The 17,985-nt window shown below is 42.4% G+C and overlaps 1 gene segment (V, D, J or C); it reads left to right on the forward strand.

Annotated features, from left to right (window-relative positions):
• LOC127687769 (Ig heavy chain V region 3-like) overlaps nucleotides 1-17,985 on the forward strand; it is a 906,657-nt gene that overhangs the window by 431,602 nt on the left and 457,070 nt on the right.

Genomic DNA, 17,985 nt, shown 5'->3' on the forward strand with positions numbered 1-17,985 from the left:
AGAATAGGGATACCATTTGAAATTTAAATAAAGCAAATATCTTATAAAAATGAAAACTTTTTCTCCTTATTTTATGTCTATTTTTCTATATCATGTGTGTAAATTTCTCATACTTTACTGTCCCAATTCTGGTCTCTCTACTTCTACAATTTAATATACCAAACAAAACATTCACATCTTAGAACACATATGAGTGAAAACATGAAACACTTTCTTCATGAACATGGGTGATCTATTCAGTATAATTTTTCCAAGTCTGTACAGACTATTATAGATTGCATAATTTGTTTTAGCACGTAATAATATTCATTTTTATATGTACCACTTTGTAATTTTTATTTATGCTTTCTTGAAAATCTGGGATGATACTTAACTGTATATGCTGTAAATATAGCAAGAATAACATTCTGTTAATAAATAAGTATGTGCCAGCGTCTCTATAATATGGTATAGAGTCATTTGAGTACATGCTTGAAAGAGTTATTGCTGGGACACAAAATAATTTTATTTATTATTTTTTGTGCAGTTTTCATAGAAAAATCTTCATCCCTGGTAAGTGTGGTTGAAACCTATGTTTGGAGATAATATAGGCTCTAGTAGACCTCAGTTGTGTTGCTAATTGTCATGTTGTCAAGTTGCCTTATAAATATTTATTTTTATACCAAATAGACTATCTGAGCCTTGGGCTTAGAGACTCGTGTGCACTGTGCAATGACAGATGCAGACAATCCTAAGCTGTCAGATTGCTAAGAATGATTAACAGAATACTCAGCTACAGATGATAATGATACAAAACTCTCATACAAAAAATAGTCATCAAAATTTACAGAAAGAAAAGGATACCGAGGATAGGGCTATAAGAGATAAAATTTTGTCCCTAGAAAATGAACTCTTTTTAGTGCACACATGCATTCTCAGTAGCTATATTAGCTTGTCCTGTGTATCAGGAAAAGATACAGTCAATTCAAACCAGTGAAAATTGCCACATAAGAGACCTCAAAATGACTGAGTACATAAACATGTCTGCTGACAAGCTTAACAATATCAGTTAAATCTCTGAGATTTTACTTATATAAATCATACTCTGAGGTTAATATAACCAACTTGGTGAAAGTGTATCCTATTATCAAAACTAAGAATGGTAAAACAATTAAAACATTACAATATATGTAGGGAGGAACTCTTAGGCCCCACAGCATGCTGAAGTATTTTTGGCAATTGATGACTGATGGGGATGAATTCTTAGGCCCTACAGCATGCTGAAGTATTTTTTGGAAATGCATGACTGATGGGCAAAATATAAGCTCTTTTTGGGAAAGATTTCAGGAGATGTACTCTTTACAAGTAATGATCTTATCTATGTGAATATAGATAGTACTCATTAAACTTACTGTGATTTTAGTTAGTGAAACAGAAGAGTTCAATATGTTTGGAAATAGACTTATTGGAAGGTCCCAAGGGGTACCATAGGAAACTGGTGATGGTAGATTTTGGTGAGAGTCCTGAGAGTGGTGGTAAATCACACACGTAGAGAATAATCATAAAAGTTTATTTTGTCCACTTTGCATATTTGTACTGTACCCTTTTGCTTTCCCTTCATTTCACTTTGTTTATCTTTTTTATTATGTTTAGAATCTGTTTGTTTTGTAATTAGATAAACAAATACAGTCAAGCTGGGAGAAGATTGGGGAAGTGTTGAGTAAGGGAAATCAGTATTTAGAATATGTTGCAAGAGCAATGCATTTTCAATAAAAAATATTAAAAAAATGCAAAACAAAAACTAATATATTGTTCTGATTATAACTTTGTTCTGTAAGTATCCCATATGCACAAGTGGCCATATTCTTAGGTCTCATGTTTTTGTTTAAAGTTCAAAGTAAATCAGAACCCAGGTCTAAAAAAATGTAAGTAAAAAGCATATGTATTGCATAATTCTAAGATTAAGTTAAATACATAAGAAAAATATATCGGTTTTAGACTCTTTCTCTTCCTCTGTCTCTCTAATCTCTCTCTGTCTCTCTGTATATCTGTCTCCACCTGTCTGTCAGGCTGTCTGTCTATATCTCTCTCCCTCTCCCCCTCCCCCTCCCCTTTCCCTCCTCCCCCCCCTCTCTTTGTGCATTTTTGTAAGGAACATTTCCATTATTAGTCTCTAAGTGCACAGAGCAGTTTCTACTAGGATATCTTTATTTCTTAATGGTGTCCCTGCAAGTGTCCCAACAGGAAAAAGAGCATGGAAAGAGATTAGAATGTGTACACTGTACAAATTGATTTTTTCAACCTGGTACAGACTTTGGGGAGTTCAAGCATAGCTCATTATATGTATATTTCAACATGGTATTAGTTGGAAAAGGAATTCCAGGGAAATGTAATTTCCATAATCATTCCAAATCCAATTGCACAATAAAGGTTAATGTAAGGTTATATAAACTCTATATCATAAAGTTCTTGTAACTATGAGGTTGTTTTATTTTATTATCATTATTTTTTTGCTAAAGTTCAGAATCAAGTTTGCTCTCTGACCAACAGAATACAGATCAGTAGGCCATAACTCTGTGACACCTCCCCGAAGGATGGCTAATATTATAATGATGGAAAAGTCTAGAAAAACAATTTTGGATAATTAGCGTGCATTCTGTCCATCTGATAGCAAAAGGAATAAAGAGGTTGTTAAATACTTTCACTCTCAGCTTTCTGGATGGGGTACAGGTATTTGATTTTTATCTCTTTCCCTGAGGAGACATCCCTGTGTGACTAAAATTCTGGTTCTCTTAGTGCTTCTCTGAATACAAGGTCCGTATGTCCTCTAGAATCGTTATATCAATGTCACCAATAATATTGATGAATATTTGTTGTCATGTGCCAATGAAAGAAAAATATCAAAATAAAGTAGTTGTGGAGAACCTGAAGAAATGTGCAGAAAGCTGTGTTTCTTGACTATATTCAGTATGCATTTTTCTCAGTTACTCTTTTGAAAGCTAAGAAACTATCTCAGATGTTAGTAAGTCTTGTCTTTAAAAACACAAAATCTTAGACAGATTATTCATGTTAGTTCCTAAAATCCATGCAATTCTACTAGAAGTGCTACAGGAGCATAAATGTCAAAATTTGAAGGTCCTTTCAGTCATCACGAAGACAGGTTATATTACATTTGAGTAATCCCCTCTATTGGAAAATTAAAACTTTCTTTTAACTCTAGCAAAGCACTTGAAAGACCCAAATGACAAAAACTTCAAGTCCTTGAACCAAAAAAAAAATTTAAGAAGATATCAAAAGATGGAAATACCAGCGATGCTCCTGGTTTGTTAGGGTTAACATAGCAAAAATGGTCATCCTATCAAAAACAATCTGCAGAGTCAGTGTAACGCACATCAAAATTTCAATACAATTTCTTACAGATCTTGAAAGGACAATACCTAAGTTCATATAGAAAATCCATTAAATCCTGGACAACTAAGTGTCATGTGCAATGAAGGAACATCTGGAGATATTAGCATACTTTATTTCAAAATATACTGCAGAACTATGGTAGTAAAACATGGTAATGGAATAAAACAAGAAAGGTTAATAAACAGAATCAAATAAAAACTCCAGACACAAATTTACATATTCATGGACACTCAGATTTGATGAAGAAATGAGAATACACAGTGAAAGAACAAAAGAATCAGCAAATGGTGCTAGTCTAAGTAAATGTTTATATTTATAGAAGAATACAAATAGATCCATATCTGTTCCTGAGCACAATCCTCAAGACCATCTGGATCACAGTCCTTAATATTAATCCAGATATCTTGAGCCTAAAGGGAAAAATATGAGGAATAGCTTAGAACTAACTGGTATGGGAGAGAACATACTGAAAAGAATGCCAATAGCATATGTGCTAAGAGTCAAAATAAAAAAAAATGGGCCTTAATGAAACTGAGAGTGTTCTGCAAGGCAAAGAACACCATCTCTAAAAAACAAAAAACAAAAAACAGTAGCCTAGAGAATGGTAAAAGATTGTCACCAACTCTTCATGTGGCAGAAGGCTGATATCCAAAGAATATACAAAGACATTCATCAAACTAGATGTCAACCAACCCAATAATTCAATTTAAAATATTTTTAGGTCTAAATGGAATTCTTAACAAAGAATTCTCTAATGGTAGGAAAGCAGTTAAAACAATATTCATCATCCTACCTAACAGTGAAATGCACATAAAAATGAGTTTGAAATTCCATGTTACAGATGTCAGAATGGCCAAGATCAAAACTAAAATGACAACTAATTATAGTGAGCATGTGATCACAATTGTTGGTAGGATTGCACATTTCATAGCCACTGTGGGGCATACATTTATTTTAAAATTACCATTACATGTAAGTACCATTTGTTAATTAATATTGTACTTATGAATTTTTTCCATAACCTATTGATTTCTGAAACATCGTTTTTTATATCCAGTTAAAAGAATGCTACAAAGTTTCCAATATGTGGTATCAAACATAAATTATAATTATTGCCTTAAACAGCATATGCAAATACATCTATAATTACTCCACTGACAGGAGGGTTTCTTCAGATGGAAAATCTGATTTTGACTCTGAAGTGCTGTTCTTTTTTTCTTTTTTCTTTTGAATATATTCTTCATTTACATTTTAATTGTTATTCCATTTCCCAGTTTACCTCTCCCATAAAACCCCAACCCACTCCCACCTACCTCCATGAGGATGCCTTTCTACACAACCCACTCCCATCTACCTCTCCTGAATTTCCCCACTTGTGGCATTTATGCAGCCTTCTTTGGATCCAGGACATCTCCTACCAATGCCTGGCAAACCACCCCTCTGCCACAAATGTGGTTGGAACCATGTGTACCCCTTGGTTGATGGCTTAGACTCTGGGAGACCTGAGAGGTCCAGTTGGCCAACATCATTATTTTTCCTGTGAGGGTTCAAAATCTTTCAGGTCCTCCAGTCCTCCCTCCAACTCCTCCACTAGGGACCCTGCACTCAGTCCAATGTTTGTCTGCTAGCATCTGCCTCTGTATCTGTAGGGTACTGGCAGGACCCCTCACGAGGGAGCCATATCAGGCTCCTTTCAGCAAGCACGTCTTAGTATCCAAGAAGGATGTCAGGTTTTGGTGACTGGTTATAGGATGAATCTCCACATATGACAGTCTCTAGAAGGCCTTTCCTTCAGTCTCTTCTCCACACACTGTTTCTGAATCTCGTCTCATTGTTATTTCGATCCCCTTTCTAAGAAGAACTGAAGAGTCTCTACTTTGCTCTTCCATCTTCTTGAGCATCATGTGATCTATGAGTATGTACCATGGATGTTCTTTTGTGATTAGGTTACTTCATTCATGAAGATAATTTCTAGTTTCATCCATTTGCCTAATAATTTTATGAATTCATTGTTTTTAATAGCTGAATAGTACTCCACTGTGTATATATACCACAATTTCTTTATCCATTCCTCTGTTGAAGGACATCTGGGTTCTTTCCAGCTTCTGGCTATTATAAATAAGGCTGCTATGAAGATAGTGGGCATGTGCCCTTATTACATTAGCACAGGAGTGGTATAACTGGGTCCCCAGGTACTGCTACATGTAGAGGGAATGCAGTTCTTGATGTCCCATCCACAGTACTGAGCCCATGCATCTATTCTAGGAAATGTTAGTGACCTGATTCCATAGTGTCCTCAAGTTCAAAGTGAAGCCCCAGCTCAAGAAAAGGAGTGCAGGAGAAGCTGGGCACATCACATTTTCTGGCCTTCATTACATTTTGTTTTTTATCACTCTTTTTCTGTGTGGGAGACCAAACTGGGAAACCAGACTTTCAACAGCTCTCATCTTGAGAATCCACTGAACTTTCGGTTAACAACTAAACCACCCCCTTCTTCACACATGCTGATCAAATGGTCCTTATCTTGGACAAACACCTGGGGTTGTCTAGGCAGAACTAGCATTCCAGAAAAACAGCTAGATGCTTCAAGCTGAAGTCAGCATCCGCCCCAGATGACCTTTCCTCTTTCTGTGCCTTTAGCATTCCCCCTCAGCCCCTCCCTACTTCCTCTCATGGTGTGTTCAAAACCAGGCGTTCAACTTTTCATTAAAGAGGCCTTGACAAGACACCCCTTTTTGCTTGGCCTCGCTTTTCTTTCCCCCGTTTCTCTTTCAGGCTGCTCCCCCTTGACTCCCCAAATAACTAGGCCCCAAGGGACAAGATAAGTAGTGCCCCAACGTGGTGCTCAAGGTACGGATCATTGCCAGATGGAAACCACCCCAGGAGAAGGCTGTTGCGGCAAAGAAGCCATTTGGAGGAAGCGCTTTCACCACTCATGAAAGAAAGTGTTCCTCAGTAAGTTGACATTCTCCTTCCCAAAAGAAATGGGCCATTAATTGTCTAAATAAGCAGTTTTCATTAGAGATTTGAAAGCTTCTCTCAGGTATTACGGTCTGCATGGGTCTGCCGTAGGGTAACCAAGGTTCCTTGGTCTAGGAAGACACAGGTCTGGCAGAAACATGACAAACTGACATGACCATAGAGGTGGTTTGAAATCTGAATATATTTTCAGGTATCTCCCAAAGTCTAGTCAAGTTAACATCTCATATTAGGCATCACATACATCTATAAAAGGCTAGCTAGGTTCTCTCAGGCAATACAGGGTGTTTTTGCAAAGTCCAGGGCCCATGTGGCTAAACTACTTCTTCATCTTGGTCTCGATGTCATGCCGGCCTGGGAGCTGAAGAAGGATGGTTCCCCTGCCTAACCTCCTGCCGAAACTGTGGCATTGTAGAACTTGGGGAGCTGTCTTGCTCATGCTATCTTTTAAGAGTCCTTTTGCCTAGTCTGCCGGTTGCATTCCTCTCTGTGCCATGCTTGTGGCCATCTTAGGCCCCGAGCCCAGGGCCATAGTGGGCCCTGGGTGATCAGTTCTAATGATTGGCTCTAGTAGCAGCCTCTAGCCTCTAGCCTGATAAAGCTAATTGGCTACAGCTTGATGAATTAACTAACTCATTCCTCCTCTGAGTTTTTCTCCCTGAGTAGAGAGAATCTCCTGTCTCTCTCTGACTCAAAAATTATCTACTGTCTTTCTCTCTGAGACTCTCTCTTGGAGACCACTGAATTGAGTCTTCTTGAGTATTGAGTATAAACTGTATCTTGAATCACACCTGGATAAGCCAAGAAAGGCTGCTTTTGTCAAGATCTCCCTGTTTGACAGCTGCAATAAAAGGCAATTCCTCACAAACATTCCTTGCTATACTGGTGGGCCTGAGATAGCCTGTCTGCAAGCAAAATCAAGAGTTAACAGGCAGAACTAGATTACCTTGTGGGGCAAGGTGGCTAGGGAGCCGACTCAAATGTAAATTCTTTCTATCTTGCCCAATATACATCTTTCTGGCAGGGAGCTCCTAAGATTTTTCAGATGTAAATATCCTTAGTCTGGGCTATTGCTTGGAAAGCCATCTGACCTGAAAGGCAGTGACTAGAACCTGTGACTGGAATTTCTGGAATGCCTTTTCTATCATAATAGCATAAATGGTTGAAGCAAAGCAGAATTTTTTGTTATAAGATGGATTCTAACATATCTATATTTGCTTGGTTAAGCCATGTCTCAGCTATAAGGAAATAGGAGAGTTTAATAAATTGCCAAGTGAGATTTATCTGCTGCTAAATATATGGGGAGGTCCATTATTCCCAGGAGAGATTTTTTCTTTTGCCTCTGTCTGTAAAATATCATTTTTTCAGACCTTCACTGGGCCACGGTGGCACTCAGGGAAAGGGGAGTTAGAGTTAAAAAGAAAGATATAGCAAAAAGAATGTCAAGAATTAAATGAAATATTGAACAGGCAGGGCCCCGATGCTGTCCCACCTCTCTCCATGTGGTCATGGCCAGTTTCTACTTATCTACACTCTCTCTGCCTTTCTCTGTCTGCACTACCCCATTAACTTTCATCCTCCGTTCTAAGTAAACTTTATTATATACCATGTCTGTGTGTGTGTTCGCCTAGGCACCCCCTCCCCCTTGTTAAAACTTAAACAAGAGAAAAAAGCAGGTTTCAGAAAGGCAGTTTTTCCATCTGGAGGGCGTGGTATCAAAAAAATAAAAAATGGTTAAAAGTTAATTCAAAACTCTCCTCGGGAGGAGAGGAAAATGGAAGACATCCTGTTTCCTCTCTGAAACCTACTGGAGATCTTCTTAGCTCTGGTTAAGATATTTGGATCTCTTTGGGACATCAAGTTCCCTCTCTGTTGCCTGTCTTTGGTGCACCAAAATCTGTCCATATATGTGTCAATTTATGTTGTCTATTGTTTTGATTGGCTGAATGATTGTAGTTTTTATGTTTTATGTTGAAAAAAATGGTAAAAATAAATGTTATCTCTTGGCAATCCTGCCAGTCACAGTTTACACAGAGGGGGCTAATTTAAGGTGCCTCACATTCTTAAGTAGGAATCAAACATAGTTGGAGAAAAAGTTGCTTTTAAAAGGCCACCAGCCTCAAGGTTTGAGAAAACTTTGGTTTAACTTATGAAATTCATGTAATCGCTTTATTCTTGTTTTTAATTGTTCTTAATGGTATAAGGTTTTACATATCTTGACTATAGAGTTATAAGTTAATTGGTCATAATTTTAAAAGGTATAGTGTTATTAAGAAAAGGTTAGTTTAAAACTGGTGATTCAGTGTCGGAGCCATCTTAACTAGCTACACGTGGCCTAACACAACTCATGATTTGTTCTTTTTTATAATTAGTCTTAAAGGTATGAGCATATTTTTCATGTCTTTACTATAGAGAGTATTAGCTTATAAGCCATTGGACATGATTTAAAAGGTATGTTATTAACAAAAAGTTAGGTTAAAGGTGGTAGTATAGGATAGTAGCCATTTTAAACAACACGTGGCATGATGCAACCCAGGAAATGCAGGCCTCTAAGATGCTTCTAAATTGACATGGTGTTTTGTGGGAATCTTGGCCTTTAATAAGTTACACTGTCATGCACTTGAATATAAGAACTGGCAGACAAATCTTGTACTATAAAAATAATGCATTTACCATTGATTTTAAAGAAAATAGATTGTTTAAAATTCAGTTTTGCTTCCAAAGATGAAGTTGTGCTCTAATATTGCAAGAAAAAATGGAGTTATAATAAAAATTGCAAGTGTGTCATTGGCTGCAGTTTTCAGTTTGCAGTCCGGTTAAAGGTTCACAATTCTAAACATATTTTGTAATTAAGATAATTTTAAGAGTGATACAGCTGTGACCATTATAGGCCTATTACCACTTTTCCACATGTTTACTGGCTACAATTGTTTGAGCAAAATTTAACACTCCAAGATTAAAAAGGAGATCTCAGTGAAAATTTATTTGATATCAAACAGGCTCCTTTGACTACTATGAAACTATGAGTAGAATTTTTCTGGGAATCCTGAAATTACAGGTTCCTTTTGTTATTCAATCCTCAAAATGTCCTTGCAGGACAGATGGGTTTGGGTCCAGTCTTAGAAAGATTAGATTATAGTCTCTCTCTCTCTCTCTCTCTCTCTCTCTCTCTCTCTCTCTCTCTCTCTCTCTCTCTCTCTCCATATATATATATATATATATATATATATATATATATATATATATATATATATATCAGATTAGAAGATATTACATTTGAGGAAACTCATACAATGTCCTTATCAGGGACTCAAGGTGGGTCCTAGGGCAGATTTTTTTTTTTTACATTTGAGTTAATGCAAAGCTTAGAGCTGCCTCAGTGGAAGCTGGTGAGGAAGCTTGTGAGAAACTGTTTTTGCCTTACAGGCCCTACCTAGGGAGTATTTGGCAAAAGAACATTCTTGACAGAGTTATCCAGGTGTGGTTTAAAATGCAGTTCAAATCTATGAAAGGTCAATAAGGCTATGTAGAACTTGTAAAGACTTGAAATTTGGCCTGTCTATTGTTGGTTTCTGCGTCTGTTGGCTTCTGCGTAGACTTCTGTAGCCGCTGCCGCTAGCCGGCACACACGCGCGCACCCCGGGCGCCGGGCCGCGGACCGCGTTGGAGCCGGGAACCGCAATGAGGCACGCTAGACCAAATGGTTCCACGTGGAGTTTATTTAAGAAGGGAGGGGAAGCCGGCGGGAACGGGAGTGAGAAGGGAAGGAAAAGAGAGAGCGGAAAGGAGCGCTGCTAGGTTATATAGGGGTGGTGACGTAATTACAGGTAAAGGTGGGCTATGGAATCCTGGGTAGATGGCAGCCGTTGCCTGGGCAATGGACCTATACATTGCTTTGCATGGTGTCTCAGGCCTTAAGTACCTACATTCCTGCATTTCTTTTGTTAAAAAAAGAAAAAGAAAAAGAAAAGGGGTGGGGGGGACCCGATGATGAAAAGGAGTGTGGGCGCCGTGTCTCTTAAGCTACTTCCTGCTGTCTAGGGGCGTTGTCAATTTTGGGGTATAGATGACTTTCATCATCGGGGTCCACCTGGTGCATGTTGGCATCAGCTACATCTGGGGACGGGGGCTCTTCCGTGGGCAGCGGTTGGTAATTCTGTAACAGAAGCTGATTAATAGTTTGGTTAGAAATTTTTTGCATTTGCCGTTGGAGGAATGTAGAAACAAGATTAATTAGGCAGGGAGCAAACAATAACACCAGGAAAATGACTAGGAGAGGCGTTACAAAAGGGAATATCCACTTCCATATAGGGTTTTCAAAAATGTCAGAGCTGGAGGTCTCACGATCTCTGAAGTTCTTTATGTCTGTCTGGACTTCCTGGATTTTGTTTCTCACTATCCCGGATTGGTTGACATAGAAACAGCATTCTTCTTGGAGGAACAGGCAAAGACCACCTTCCTTAGCTGTTAAAACATCTAGGCCCCGTCGGTTCTGAAGCACCACGGCTGCCAAAGAATCAATCTGTTTCTGGATAGTAAGCACAGTTTCAGTCATTCCCTGAAGGTCACTTTTAAACTGAGAAGTAAATGTATTGTATTGGGCCAGAGAAGTTGTTATTCCTGCCACACCTGTGCCAACACCTATGGCTATTCCTGTAGCTACCAAAAGAGGAACGATCTGGTCTGCTCTCTCACGTCGGGCAGCTACCATATTTATAACTGGGATTGGCAGGGGCTCATTTAACTGGATCACTCCCATCTCAGGGAAAAGGAGTACCAACGTGCAAACTCCTGACCAGCTGGCAGGTAGGCGATAATATACCTGAGTGCCACAAAGAATTGACGTGTTCTGGATTGCAGGGCATTGTGGCAGAGATGATATATCAAGGCTTATGGTTTTATTACAGTCTAGGGAGCTTAATGTTCCTACAGAACGTGTCCCAGAGTTCTTAAAACAGTTTGCCATGCTAAAGAGAGGGACAGAGGTAAGGTACGGAGCCATGGTGACATCGGAGTCAGGACAGCTAACAAAAGGTGAGGTGAGGTTATCTGGCAGTATCACTGGAGAAGCTGTAAGTGACAGTTTTGAGTCAGTCCCTGGGGGTACACATAACCAGCAATCTTTAAAGTGACCAGGCCTGGTGACATTAAGGAGCTGGTATGCTGAGGTCAGGGTTTGAAGCAACAGGCGAAATGACAAGTTAGTGCCATTTATGAGGGGTGCTGTTAAAGAATCAAGGACCTTAGAGGAGTGTTTAATTATCTCCCCCACTTTTCCAATATCTAGGGCTTGGGCGATTGAGATATACTTTCTCTGAATATGGATGGTACTTATTGGGGAACTGGGCTGGTTTTTACGATAGAGCTTACCAACAACTCCTGTTTCCCACCTGGAATCCCACGGGTCTTGTATGTGGAAGAAAAGTGTCTTGCGGTGTTGATAGAAGAAATGATTGACCCGTGATCCTAGCATATGTATCTGACAAGACCAATATGGGCAGCCCCCATATTCGTCTGGCCATTTTTTACAGTAATCTTCTGTCTGGTCAAAGAGAAAGCAAGTATAGAGATCATAATACTTAGATGGGATAACAGATACAGGGATGATCGCGATTTGGATCGGTACCTGACATCCGGCTATGGAGCAGTTTCCCGACCCTATTTGGAAAGACTGTTTGTTATCTGTGGGGGTTTCTTGAACCTCGAATCTCCAACTGTAAGGACGGCCCTGGATGGAAATGAAGAACAGCAGGGGTAGGACAAGAAACCCATGTCTAATCCAATGAGGTCGAGCTCGGCTGCCGGAGTGTAGTCTCATGTTCTGGAATTGGGGACAAGGTGGGTGATCCCGATGTCCTCCGGAGCTTAATAGAGCACGGTCCTGTCAGGGTTGACGTGTATGAAGAAGAGTTATCTTTAGGTGGAGGGATGAAAGGTTTAAGGTGAGATAGATGGACCCAATGAGGAAATCCTTCAAGTTTAGCAGCTGTAGGGGTCACGAGAATCACCTTAAAAGGGCCCTGCCATTTGGGAGAGAGGGGTGAGAGCCGATGATCTGGAGGGGATAAGAGGACTTGGTCTCCAATGTTGACAGGCAGTGGACAGGAGACAGTCTGTGGCTGCGGTAGGTGGTGGTCAGCAAAGTCCCATAGGAGAGAGCGAAGGTGGCAAAGCAATGGGGTGAGTAGGTGGTCTGGGAGGGGAGAGCATTTAGGTGAGAGACCAGGATTTAAAACTGGACGTCCATACATGAGTTCAAAGGGTGAGATAAGAAGAGGTCGCTTGGGGAGAGCTCGTAGCCTGAAAAGAGCTAGAGGTAGGAGTTTTACCCAGTCAAGGTGAAGTTCCTGTGACAGCTTGGCAAGAGTGGTTTTTAAAGAGCGATTAGTTCTTTCTACCTTACCTGAAGATTGGGGATGGTAAGGAATGTGAAAATGCCAAGGGATATTTAAGGCCTTGGATAAACTCTGAGAAATCTGGGAAGTAAATTCAGGACCATTGTCTGACTGAAGGGAGGTTGGAACACCAAATTGGGGGATGATCTCTCGGAGGAGGAGATCAGAGACTGTCTGAGCCCTTTTGTTAGTGGTAGGAAAGGCTTCTACCCACCCCGAGAAGGTGTCTACCAAGACCAGGAGGTACTTGGAACGCTTGACTGTAGGCATATGGGTAAAGTCAAGCTGCCAGTCAGTTCCGGGAAGGGAACCTCTAGCCTGATGGGTGGGGAAAGGGGTACTACGATACCTCGAGTTAGAATCTGACATCTGACAGGTTTTACAGGAAGCAGTGATAGATTTTAAGAAATTTAAGTCTTCAGGAGTAGGCTGTAAGTGGGTCTTAACAAAAGAAGATAATGCTCGACTGTTAGGATGGAAGAGCTGGTGAAGATAGGATAGAGTTTGGCGAGTGTCAGGGGGTGGAGGTAGAGATGTGGGTTGTAGTGTAAGGATGTCTTGGGGAGGGTGAGATGAGTTTAGCCCCCTAAGGGCTGCAGCTCTAGCTGCCTCATCAGCTCGGTTGTTTCCCTTAGATACAATAGAATCATCCGTCTGGTGAGATCTGCAATGGACAATCCCAATAGCTGTGGGGAGATGGGAGGCCTTTAGCAAGGCTAAAATATGGTTTGCATTAGTTATGGATCCTCCAGTTGTGCTAAGTAACCCGCGCTCTTTCCAGATAGCAGCGTGGGACAGGAGGATATGGAAGGCATATTTAGAATCTGTGTAAACATTGAGGGATTGTCCCTGTGCCAGTTGAAAGGCACGAGTGAGAGCTATCAGCTCAGCCTGTTGATTAGTGGTGTGTACAGGAAGGGCCTGTGCCTCTACCACCTCGGTATCTGACACTATGGCATAGCCAGCTTTTCTAGTCCCTTCATATAGAAAGGAGCTTCCATCTGTGTACCAAGTATAAATGGCTTGAGGCAATGTGCTCTCCTGTATGTGTGAAGGATGAGGTAATAGTTGCTCTAAAGTCTCAGTGCAGGAATGAGACAGGGAGTGGTTAGTATTAGGTCGGGGGAGAAGAGTAGAAATATTAAGAGGAGGACATGATTGAAAGGTGAGCGTGGAATCTTCTATTAGCGCTACCTGGAGAGAAAGAACTCTAGAGGGAGGTAGAGTCTGCAGGCCTTTGTAGGTTAGGAGCTGTGACAGGTTGTGAGAAGAGAGCACAGTTATAGGAGACCCCAAGGTTAATTTCTTTGATTCTCGAATAAGAAGTTCAGCAGCCACTAAGGCACGAATACAAGGTGCCCATCCCTGGATGGTTAAATCCAGCCTTTTTGACAAGTATGCTACAGGTGCGAAGGAAGGTCCCAGTTGATGGCCTAAGACTCCAAGGGCAAATCCCTCTTTTTCAGTTACATAGAGGGAAAAAGGGCGAGTCAGGTCAGGGAGATGTAAGGCTGGGGCCTTAAGGAGAGCCTGTTGGAGCCTCTGAAAGGGTTTGGCAACAGATATGAGAAGAGGTTCGTGGGTGGGGCCTAATGCTGCCTCATATAAGGGTCGAGAGAGGAGGGAGAAGGAAGGAACCCAAGAATGTAAAAAGCTAGCCATTCCTAGGAATGATAAAATCTCTTCCTTTGTAGAAGGAACAGTTAAAGACTGAATTAGGTTTTTTCTATCTAAGGTAATAGCCTTATGGGTTGGGGTAATTGTTAATCCCAAATAAGTAACCTGAGGAGTGGACAGTTGAACTTTAGAAGGAGAGACCCTGTAGCCTCGACTGGAAAGGAAATTTAGAAGGGTAGAGGTGTCAGCTTGGCTAATTTCTAGAGATGGACTACAGACAAGGACATCATCTACATAAAGAAGAATTTTAGATCTGGGGAGAGATAAAGAAAGTAAGTCAGAAGCTAGAGCCTGGCCAAATAGGTGTGGGCTGTCTCGGAATCCCTGAGGTAAAACAGTCCAGGTAAGTTGGGTAGAAAAGTGGGTGTCAGGATCTGTCCAGGTAAAGGCAAATATGTTTTGTGACTGGGCATCAAGAGGGATAGAGAAAAATGCGTCCTTTAGATCTAGGACTGAGAAATGAGAAGTTCCTGAGGGGATAGTAGAAAGGAGTGTATAGGGATTAGCTACGACAGGATGGAGAGGAACCACTGTGGCATTAATGCACCTGAGGTCTTGAACCAGGCGGTAGGTACCATTAGGTTTTTTAACTGCTAGTATAGGGGTGTTGAAAGGAGAAGAGGTGGGACAAAGAAGCTTTTTCCTTAAGAGGTCAGAAATGATAGGCCTAAGTCCCCTGAGGCTCTGGAGAGAGAGGGGTATTGAGCTTGGGTGATGTACCTGGTAGGGTCCAGTAACTGGATGACAATGGGAGAGTGATGATTAGCAACAGAGGAGTTCTGGACGTCCCAAACTCTGGGGTCCACCTGAGAAGCTGGTAGAGGAAATAACATGTTAGTGTTAGTAGGTTGATTGGCTAGAAGGAGAAGTAGGGGAACTGCTGGCAAGCTCGGGTTCAGGCGAGTGGGGGGAGAAAAAGAAATTGAAGCTCCCAACTTAACTAAAAGATCCCTTCCTAATAAAGGGACGGGAGAGGTTGGCACTACCAAAAAGGAATGGGTGAAGGGTATATTTCTAAAAGTACAGCTAAGTGGAGGGGTCTGATGAGGAATGTAAGGCTGTCCTCCTATCCTGACTATGGGAAGACGCGAGGGTGAAGTGGAGCCCCAAAATTCCACCAGGACTGAGTAATTGACCCCGGTATCCAGAAGGAAAGAGATGGGCTTTCCACATACCACGATAGTTACCCGGGGCTCCCTGTTAGTGATGGGCGAGGTTGGGTTGAGGGAGCTCCGGCCCCTTCATTCATCCATAGCCAAGCCTAGGAGGTCAGTAGGAGGGGTTTCTGGGCGGGATGGCCTTCTGTTCTGTGTAACATGGGGACAGTCGACCGCCCAGTGGCCCTCATGTTGACATTTAGGACATGGTCCCCTTGGCTTGCGGGGGTTGGGGCAAGTCCTTGCCCAGTGACCTGATTGACCACACCTGTAGCAGGGAGCTGATGATTCCTGAGCCTTGGAAGGCCCGGAGCCTGGGGCGATAGCTGGAGCTGGTCGGACAGCTTTTGCCAGCATGTGGTACTTTTGTTTTCGGGCTTTTTCATCTCTCTCATGGTATACCTTGAAGGCCAGCGCCAAGACTTCCGCCTGTGGAGTCAGGGGTCCTCTCTCCAAGCGTCTAAGTTTAGCTCTTATGTCGGGATAGCTTTGGGAAAAGAAATAAGTCATTAAGAGTTGTTTACCTTCTGGATTGTCAGGATCTAGATTAGTGAATTGCAACAAAGCCTTCGTGAGGCGTTGTAAAAACTGAGATGGATTTTCCTGTTTTTCCTGGACAACCTCTTGGAGTTTTACAAAATTTATTGGCTTTAAAACTGCCTTTCTGAGACCAGCTAGAAGGCATGTAACAAACCAGTCTCTGGCTAAAATACCAGCCGAGGAATTATAATCCCATAGCGGGTCTTGGTCAGGCACTGCCTCAGATCCAATTGGATAGCTTTTGTCTGTCTGGTGAATTTCGTCTGCATGCGTTTTTGCCTCTTCCCAAACTCGCCTGCGTTCATCAGGAAGTAAATTGTTAGTAAGAATCATATAGACATCATGAAAAGTCAAGTTGTAAGATTGAGTAATGTACTGAAATTCTTTAATAAAGTTAGAGGAGTTAGAGGTATAAGAACCCAGTCTGCTTTCTATTTGAGAAAGTTCGCTCAAAGAGAAGGGAACATGTACTCTAACCAGACCATCAATTCCAGCCACTTCCCTCAGAGGAAGGACTGGCGCTGGGTCAGGTGTCTTTGGAGGAGAAGAGGTTGGGGGCTTGGCCATGGCCTTAGAACGTGTAATAGGAGGGGTAAAGGTTGGTGCCAGTTCAGGGCGTCTGTGGTGATCCTTTACTGGCACAGAGGGAGAGGAGACAGACTCTGAGACCTGGTGGGAGGGAGAAACTGGGGCTGCAGGTTGAGATCTTGTAGTCTCCACATGTCTGTGGCGAGTGGACGGAGGTGGTTCGTCAGCGGGGTCGAAAGTAACGCCATCTAGTGGAGGGTGAGCAGGTTTCATGGCTAGGAGGAGCTGAGATGGAGTGCAAGCAGCGCAGAGAGAAGGCTTAGACCGGAGATAGATAAAAGCTTGGACGTACAGGATTTGGTCCCATTTACCAGATTGCTGACAGTATGTATTAAGATCCCTTAAAATAATTGGATCTAGGGTGCCATTAGGTGGCCATTTGGAATTATTATCTAGTTTATATTGAGTCCAGACCTTATTACAGAGGTTAATTAGTTTTGACCGCCTCACATCGTGAGTTAGTTTTAGAGACTTGAGATTTTCCAGGAGGCAACCGAGGGGACTTCCTGGGGGTACCGGCGAAGATGCTCTATTCCCCATCAGGTGTGGGGGGGCTTTGTTATTACACAATCGGCGTCCCGAAGAGTGTATAACAAAGAACGGCAGCTAAGCCAGGGATTCCGGACCGTCGTGCAGACTTCTGGGAGCTGGGGCAAAGAGCCGGAAAAAAGTAATCCGCCTGGGCCCAGCGTTTTCAGAACGGCTGGAAGCCAATGAGGGAGAGTCAGGATTACTTCTGGAATGGAAAACACCCGTGGTAGAGCATCATAAAACGAGTGTTAGCTCGGGCAGCGTCTAGCTCTAGAAGGAAACTGGCCAGGTCTCTTCTGAACTTAAGAAACCGCCCAGCCAACCAAAAGACCTTACCTTATTGGGCCGATGGTGTTTGGTAAGGAAGTGCAATCCGATATCCGGGAACGTGGAACAATTTGGTTTAGCGGCTCAGAGTGGCAGCGGTGAGCAGGGCGCGCGGCGGCGACAGGCGCGGACGGGGCGCACCGGGCCGGGCAGCTCCCCCGGGCCAGGCGGCGCACTAGCGGCCACGGTCCGGAGCCCTAGGCGGTGGCGGCAGCAGCAGCAGTGGCGACAGTGTGGCTGCAGCGTGGCGGCGGCAGCGGTAGCAACAGCGGTGGGGCAGCGCAGCAGCGCGGAGAGGCGGGCGGTGCAGCAGCGCGGAGAGGCGGCGGGGCAGGGGACTTCGGCGGTGGTCCGTGGTGGTCCGTAGAAGCAGCGAGGCCAGTAGCGCGGGCGGGAGGGAG

Source organism: Apodemus sylvaticus, chromosome 6, assembly GCF_947179515.1.
Source record: "Apodemus sylvaticus chromosome 6, mApoSyl1.1, whole genome shotgun sequence".
NCBI classification, from domain to species: Eukaryota; Metazoa; Chordata; class Mammalia; order Rodentia; family Muridae; genus Apodemus; species Apodemus sylvaticus.